Source organism: Ovis canadensis, chromosome 12 (genome assembly GCF_042477335.2).
Source record: "Ovis canadensis isolate MfBH-ARS-UI-01 breed Bighorn chromosome 12, ARS-UI_OviCan_v2, whole genome shotgun sequence".
Taxonomy (NCBI): Eukaryota; Metazoa; Chordata; class Mammalia; order Artiodactyla; family Bovidae; genus Ovis; species Ovis canadensis.
Window position 1 is genome coordinate 76,920,084 of NC_091256.1, and position 7,786 is coordinate 76,927,869.

Consider the following 7,786-nt stretch of genomic DNA (forward strand, 5'->3'; position numbering starts at 1 on the left):
GGGAGACCTGGGTTTGATCCCTGGGTTGGGAAGATCCCCTGGTGAAGGGAACAGTTACCATACTCCTGTATTCTGGTCTGGAGAATTCCATGGACTGTATATTCCATGGGGTCGCAAAGAGTCACGACTGAATGATTTTGACTTTCACAGAGTTTCTCAAATACACTGTGTAGTTGAACTTGGCTTATTTTGGTTCCCTCTATCCTAGAATGTGTCATTTTCTGCTAACCAAAATCCTGCTTCTTCTTCAAGATCTAAGACTCAAACACTCCTTGATTGAAACTGTCTTTTCCTCTCTTCTCCCACAGCATTTCATTTGTATTAAAGAGAATGGCTTCACTAGTAGCTGTGAATATGTTTCTCTTTCAGAAAACTGAGCTTCTTGAGTGCATGTATTATGCAATATTTTTTTTCCTTGAGGAATTCTCAAGAAATGGAAAATTCCCTATTCTCACTTTCTGCTTTTCAGACCTTTTGGTTGGTCTTATATGTGACAAAGTGTTTTTACATAATTATTGATGAAACATTCAACCTCTCACTCTGGACTAGCAGTACAGGGGCTGCAAGATTGAATTCTTGGCACAAATAATACACTGGGGCTAATGACTAGAGCAATAGCAGGGTAACTGCTTTCCTGGCATAGAATTCCAGTGGGGTAAACTGTAACTTCTAGTGCTTAGTGGTGGCAATATTTTCCTCATTAGACCTGCTCATGGAATGTGGTTTTGGGCATTCTTCCTAAAAGTTTAGCCTTGAGTCTAATGTTCCAATCATTCCAACCATTCTGTGAACTACCTCATACCCTTTCATAAAACTTCTTTTCCACTCAGTCAGCCAAAGTCAGCTTCTGTTGCTTGCAACCAAGAACCCTGACTGATAAAGACATTTTCCTTCATTCCCCATTGACCAACTAAGTCAGGATCTCAATATTTACAAGACTTTACTGCAGGGTCAGGGATACCATGAGGAAAATACTGTATTAAAAGTAACCTGTCACAGGCTATCAGAAAAGCGATGCTTTCAGGGGCTGCAAGCCCAGCCTGTGCTCACAGAGAAATTTCACAGGCCCCTGTGCTTCATTCCTGGCATGGCTACAGGTGCTAGCTTTATCCCCACCACAACCAATTATTCTCAGGCACAGTACACACTGCCCAAGGCCCACAGTGCTTTTATGGACCCATTAAAATGTTTTTGTTTCAGGTTTTTTTTTAATTGAATTTTAAAATTGGATAAATTATAATAAAAATATAATAAGAAATTCAGCCTGGATTACACAACACAGTCATAAGATATGTGTGTCTGTGTGTAAAACAGTATAGTGAAATAAAAAATAGACCCACACATATACATTTAATTGAATATTTACAATGGTGCCAAGTCAATTCAGTGGGATAGGAAAGTTAGTTAAACAAATAGTGTTGCAACACTTGGAAAAAATGTATGGAAAAAAAGAAATCTTGAGCACTCATTTCAATGTCTTGTATGCTGACATTAGAATGATACAGAGAAGACTAGCACAGCCTTCACACAAGGATAACGTGTGAATTCAAGAAGTGGTCCATATTTTTAAGACAGTTGCTTTTAAGTATTCTTACCACACACAAAAAAAAACAGTAAGTGATCGATATGTTAATTAGCTTGATAGTGTTAATTTATTCACAATGTGTACATACATTTACCAAATTCTTTTAATTAGAACAATCTAATTAAATAAAGGACAAAAACCTAAACCGACCACTATCTCATCCAAGAAGATATACACATGGCAAATAAGCATATGAAAAATATGATCAATCCCACTCCAGTGTTCTTGCCTGGAGAATCCCAGGGACGGGTGAGCCTGGTGGGCTACCATCTGGGGTCACACAGAGTCGGACACGACTGAAGCGACTTAGCAGCAGCAACATGTCATTCAGCTCAGTTCAGTTGCTCAGTTGTGTCCAACTCTTTGGGACCCCATGGACTGCGGCACACCAGGCCTCCCTGTCCATTACTAACTCCTGGAGTATATGACGTTGTTAGCCAACTGCAGATTAAAACAACAATGAGATATCACTACACATCCGTTAGAATGGCCACCACAACATTGTAAAGCAATTATCTTCCAATTCAAAAAAAAATAAAAGAATGGCCCAAACATAACACACTAACAGCAACCAAAGGCTGGTGAGCATGAGGAGCAACAGAAACTCTCATTCATTGTTGGTGGGAATACAAAATGATGCAGACTTTGGAAGATAGTTTAGCAGTTTCTCATGAAACTAAACATATCTTCTCAGGTGGCTCAGTACTAAAGAATCTGCCTGCCAATGCTGGAGACACAGAAGATGTGGGTTCAAACCCTGGGTCAGGAAGATCCTGGAGGGGGAAATGGCAACCCACTCCAGTATTCTTGCCTGGAAAATTCCATGGACATGGAGATTGATGGGCTGCAGGCTATAGTGTTGCAAAGAGCTGGATAAGACTGAACATGCAAGTACCCGCCCAAACATATTTTTACTGTGTGACTGAACGATTGCACTCCTTGGTGTTCACCCAAATATGTTGAAAAGTTACGTATATGGATGTATATGGATGTTTATAGAAGCTTTATTCATAATTGCCAAAACTTGGAGGCAACCAAGATTTCCTTTGGTAGATGAATGGATAAATTGTGGAATATTACTCAGCACTAAAAATATGAGCTTTCAAGCCATGAAAAGACACAGAGGAATCTTAAATGCATATTACTAAGTAAAAGTAGCCAGTCTGAAAAGGCTACATACTAAATGATTCCAACTATATGACATTCTGGAAAAGCCAAAACTCCAAAAACAGTAGGAAGATCAGTGGTTGTCAGGAGTTCAGGGGAGAGAGGGATGAATAGGCAGAGCATAGAGGAGTTTTTGGAGAAGGAAATGGCAACCCACTCCAGAGTTCTTGCCTGGAGAATCCCAGGGACAGGGGAGCCTGGTAGGCTACTGTCTATGGGGTCGCACAGAGTCGGACATGACTGAAGTGACTTAGCACCAGCAGAGGAGTTTTAGAGCTTTGAAACTACTCTGTAAGACATTATAGCGGTGGCTGCATGTCTAAACCAAGAGACACCAAGAGAAAACCCTAATGTAAACCACGGACTTGGGGTGCAGAATGTTGATAGTGAGGGAGGCTGTGCATATGTAGTGACATGAGGTATAATTCTCTATACTTTCTGCTCAGTTTTGTTACTAATCTAAACTGTTCTAAAAAATAAAGTCTTAAAAATTCAAGCCATAAACTGAGAGAGAATATTCTTATACATATATCCAATAAAGAATGTATATAATTATACCATTATATGTAAAGGCCTCCTACAAAAAAAAATTAAAGGATTAAAAAACCCAATTTAAAATGGGCAAAAGACTTGAATAGACATTTCACAAAAGTAGGCATACAAGTGGCCAGTAAGCTTGTGAAAAGATATCTAATATCATTAATCATCAGGGAAATATTAATTAAAATTGCATTGAAATTCTACATCACACCCACTAAAACGGCTAAATCTAAAGACTGACAACACCAGTTGTTGGCAAGTGTGTGGTAGAAGTGTAACTCTCATACATTACTCAAAGGAGTATAAAGTGATACAGCTTTGGAAAACTATTTCAGTTCAGTTCAGTTCAGTTCAGTCGCTCAGTAGTGTCCAACTCTTTACAACCCCATGAACCGCAGCATGCCAGGCCTTCCTGTCCATCACCAACTCCTGGAGTCCATCCAAACCCATGTCCATCGAGTCAGTGATGCCATCCAACCATCTCATCCTCTGTTGTCCCCTTCTCCTCCTGCCCTCAATCTTTCCCAGCATCAGGGTCTTTTCAAATGAGTCAGCTCTTCGCATCAGGTGGCCAAAGTATTGGAGTTTCAGCTTCAACATCAGTCCCTCCAATGAACACCCAGGACTGATCTGCTTTAGGATGGACTGGTTGGATCTCCTTGCAGTCCAAGGGACTCTCAAGAGTCTCAACACCACAGTTCAAAAGCATCAGTTTCTTCAGTGCTCAGCTTTCTTTATAGTCCAACTCTCACATCCATACATGACTACTGGAAAAACCATAGCCTTGACTAGACAGATCTTTGTTGGCAAAGTAATGTCTCTGCTTTTCAATATGCTGTCTAGGTTGGTCATAACTTTCCTTCCAAGGAGTAAGCGTCTTAATTTCATGGCTGCAATCACCATCTACAGTGATTTTGGATCCCCCAAAAATAAAGTCAGCCACTGTTTCCACTGTTTCCCCATCTATTTCCCATGAAGTGATGGGACCGGACCAGGGATTGAACCCAGGTGTCCCCAAGTACAGGCAGATTCTTTACCAGCTGAGCCACCAGGGACACCCCAAAAGAATACATATTGTATAATTCTTTATTTTAGTGGGTGTGATGTGTAATTCCATTTATGTGACTTTAAAAGCATGGTGATAGAAATGAGAATGCTGCTACTGCTGCTGCTAAGTCACTTCAGTTGTGTCTGACTCTGTGCGACCCCATAGACAGCATCCCATCAGGCTCCCCTGTCCCTGGGATTCTCCAGGCAAGAATACTGGAGCGGGTTGCCATTTCCCTCTCCAATGCATGCATATGCTAAGTCCCTTCAGTTGTGTCCAACTCTATGCCACTGTATGGACAGCAGCCCACCAGGCTTCTGTCCATCGGATTCTCTAGGCAAGAATACTGGAGTGGGTTGCCATTTCCTTCTCTAAGAAATGAGAATATGATTGTTTATTTGGGAAGGGAAATAGACTGAAGGAGGACATAAAGGAATTTTTTAGGGGCAGTGAAATTATCTTATAACCTGATTTGAGTGCTGGTTAAGCTCCCTCATAAGTCAGATGGTAAAGAATCTGTCTGCAATGCAGAGACCTGGGTTCAATCCCTGGGTCGGGAAGATCCCCTGGAGAAGGAAAAGGCAACCCACTCCAGTGTTCTTGCCTGGAGAATCCCATGGACAGCGGAACGTGGCAGGCTACGGTCCATGGGGTCACAATAGTTGGACGTGTTCAATTCAATCCAATTACTCAGTCGTGTCCGACTCTTTGCAACCCCATGAACTGCAGCACTCCAGGCCTCCCTGTCCATCACCAACTCCCGGAATTTACCCATACTCATGTCCATTGAGTTGGTGATGCCATCCAACCATCTCATCCTCTGTCGTTCCCTTCTCCTGCTCTCAATCTTTCCCAGCATCAGGGTTTTTTCAAATGAGTACATTTCTTCACAACAGGTGGCCAAAGTATTGGAGCTTCAGCTTCAGCATCAGTCCTTCCAGTGAACACCCAGGACTGATTTCCTTTAGGATGGACTGGTTGGATCTCCTTGCACTCCAAGGGCCTCTCAAGAGTCTTCTCCAACACCATGTTCAAAAGCATCAATTCTTCTACGCTCAGCTTTCTTTATAGACTTAGCAACTAGACCACCACCACCACCTACATTTGTTAAAACTCATCCATACACTTAATGAATATTGTATTTCATTGCCTGTCACTTTTACCTCCTTAAGAAAGAAATGTGGCCTTAGGCTTGTTAAGCAAGACATATCATATACACATCTTTTTCATTTTCTTTCCCCTTGAAGAGTATACAGAACACAGTGAGGGCTCAGTACACATGTGAGGAAAGTTAAATGAAGAAATTGCTTTAAAAGTTTATAGCCATACAATTAGACATTCAAGTAGCTTCTTCTAGGCATGTGTTTGGTTTCCTACCATAACTTTTTACAGAGAGGGACCTTCCTTCTCTGCTTTTCTTCAACTCTCAATGAGCACTCTAACTTTGAGCAAATTATCTCTTGTTAGTGGTCAATATCGGAGAAGGCAATGGCACCCCATTCCAGTGTTCTTGCCTGGAGAATCCCAGGGATGGGGGAGCCTAGAAGGCTGCAGTCCATGAGGTTACAAAGAGTTGGACACGACTGAGCGACTTCCCTTTCACTTTTCACTTTAATGCATTGGAGAAGGAAATGGCAACCCACTCCAGTGTTCTTGCCTGGAGAATCCCAGGGACAGGGGAGCCTGGTGGGCTGCTGTCTATGGGGTCACACAGAGTCGGACACGACTGAAGCGACGCAGCAGCAGCAGCAGCAGCAGTGGTCAATATAAATGTATGAGGTGCATGTGTGGATGTCTCTCCAGTATGATCAATTGTCCTGTGATAGAAACTAAGTTCTAAATTGATTAATTACTTTTAAAACTTTTATCTGATCACCTAAACGAATAGTAAAAATAAACTGAAAACTAGATCACAAGTGTTTTTGAGAAAAGCTCCTTTGCTTAACTAATGATTTTCAAGATAATTTCCCCTCACACTAGAGCAATGACTGCAAAATTATTTTCTATTAAGTATTTTTTGTTCTAAGACTGTTTCCAAACTCAAACACTTATTATGAGAAACCTTTTCTTTACTAATAATTTTAAAGTTTTGAAAAATAGGAAGATTGTATAACTTTTTAAATATGTTACGCTAATGTAGAAAATAATCTTTTTCCCTTAGATACAGATCCTTAAAATGAAATTACTTTCAGTACTTAAATGTGACTTGAAAGAATAGACTTTTTTTTAATAACTTCAGTTAAAAAAAGCAGATGTCAGACAAAGATGCGTTATTGAATTCTAGCTATTGAAATGTGATATCTGAAATTCAAGATGGAAAAAGAGACAATGGGGATCAGTAAATATTCATATTTACATACCAGAGCTGTATTTTTCAAGGATGTTTTGCTTTAGATTAAGTAAAAGTTACTCAGAAAATCTTGGATCTTTGAAATATTTTTCAAATATAATTGCATTTCAATGAAAATAACTGCATTTCAAAAGCCAGAAGTTTCAACAACTTCCAGATTAAGAAGTGAAGTCTCAGTTAATTTGAAAAGATGATTGGAGAGCTTTTATTCTATTATATGACTAGCATAAAAGGAAACTTCTGAATCACCTATAAGTTCTGATTCTATACTTTTAAGCTGAAGTCACATTCCTCTCCTCTGTCCGTCATGGGATGGCCTCCTCCATGAAGTACACATCTGGTTTAAATTCCTGCCATATGTGATAAATCAATGCCTAACAGATAATAAATTTGGAAGATTGTATTCCCAAAGGGCTTTGGCTTCTATTCTTTTAGCCTTTGCAAGTCTGATGATTTTTCCATTCTTAGCTCATACAGAATGTGCTTTAGAACTAAGAACTTGTCTCCAAATGCAATCAGTGGGAAACTTGAAATGAGCCATCATTGCTGCTGCTGTGTCTTTACGAGCTTTGAAAAACTGAACCCACCCTTTCACAACTTCCTATGCTATAGTCCTTTTTATCCAATACCATTTAGTAATTCAGGATTACTACTAAAGTGTAATGGATATTCACTGTTTGGATTATTCATGCATCTATTCTCTTATTTTAATACACAATTTTTTAAAAAGTATCCCCATTTTTATTAGTTAAAGCAGGACTACCAGTTGTGACAGGGCAGTTTAAAATAGTGGGTAAGGGCATGAATTTGCCCACCGTATTGCTTAAGATGACTTAGGCAAGTATTAAAATGCTTTAACTTCTATTTTCTTTCTTTTTTTTTTTTTTTCTGCCATGCTGTGTCATTTGCAGGATCTTAGTTCCCTGACCAAGGATTGAACCTGGGCCATGGCAGTGAAAGCCTGGAACCTAAGCCACAAGAGAACTTCCTAAATTTCTATTTTCTGATCCATAAAATGGTAGTAATGATGGTAGTAACTTCCTCATAGGGTTGTTGTAAAGATTAACTGAGATGATGCTTATAAAATGCTTAGCAC

The 7,786-nt window shown here is 39.9% G+C and overlaps 1 non-coding gene across 1 annotated transcript; it reads left to right on the forward strand.

Annotated features, from left to right (window-relative positions):
• Positions 1 to 1,459: 1,459 nt before the first annotated feature.
• Positions 1,460 to 1,568, forward strand: LOC138416747 (U6 spliceosomal RNA). The gene has a single exon (XR_011247860.1). It is a non-coding gene; the product is annotated as a U6 spliceosomal RNA (small nuclear RNA).
• The last annotated feature ends 6,218 nt before the right edge of the window (positions 1,569 to 7,786 follow it).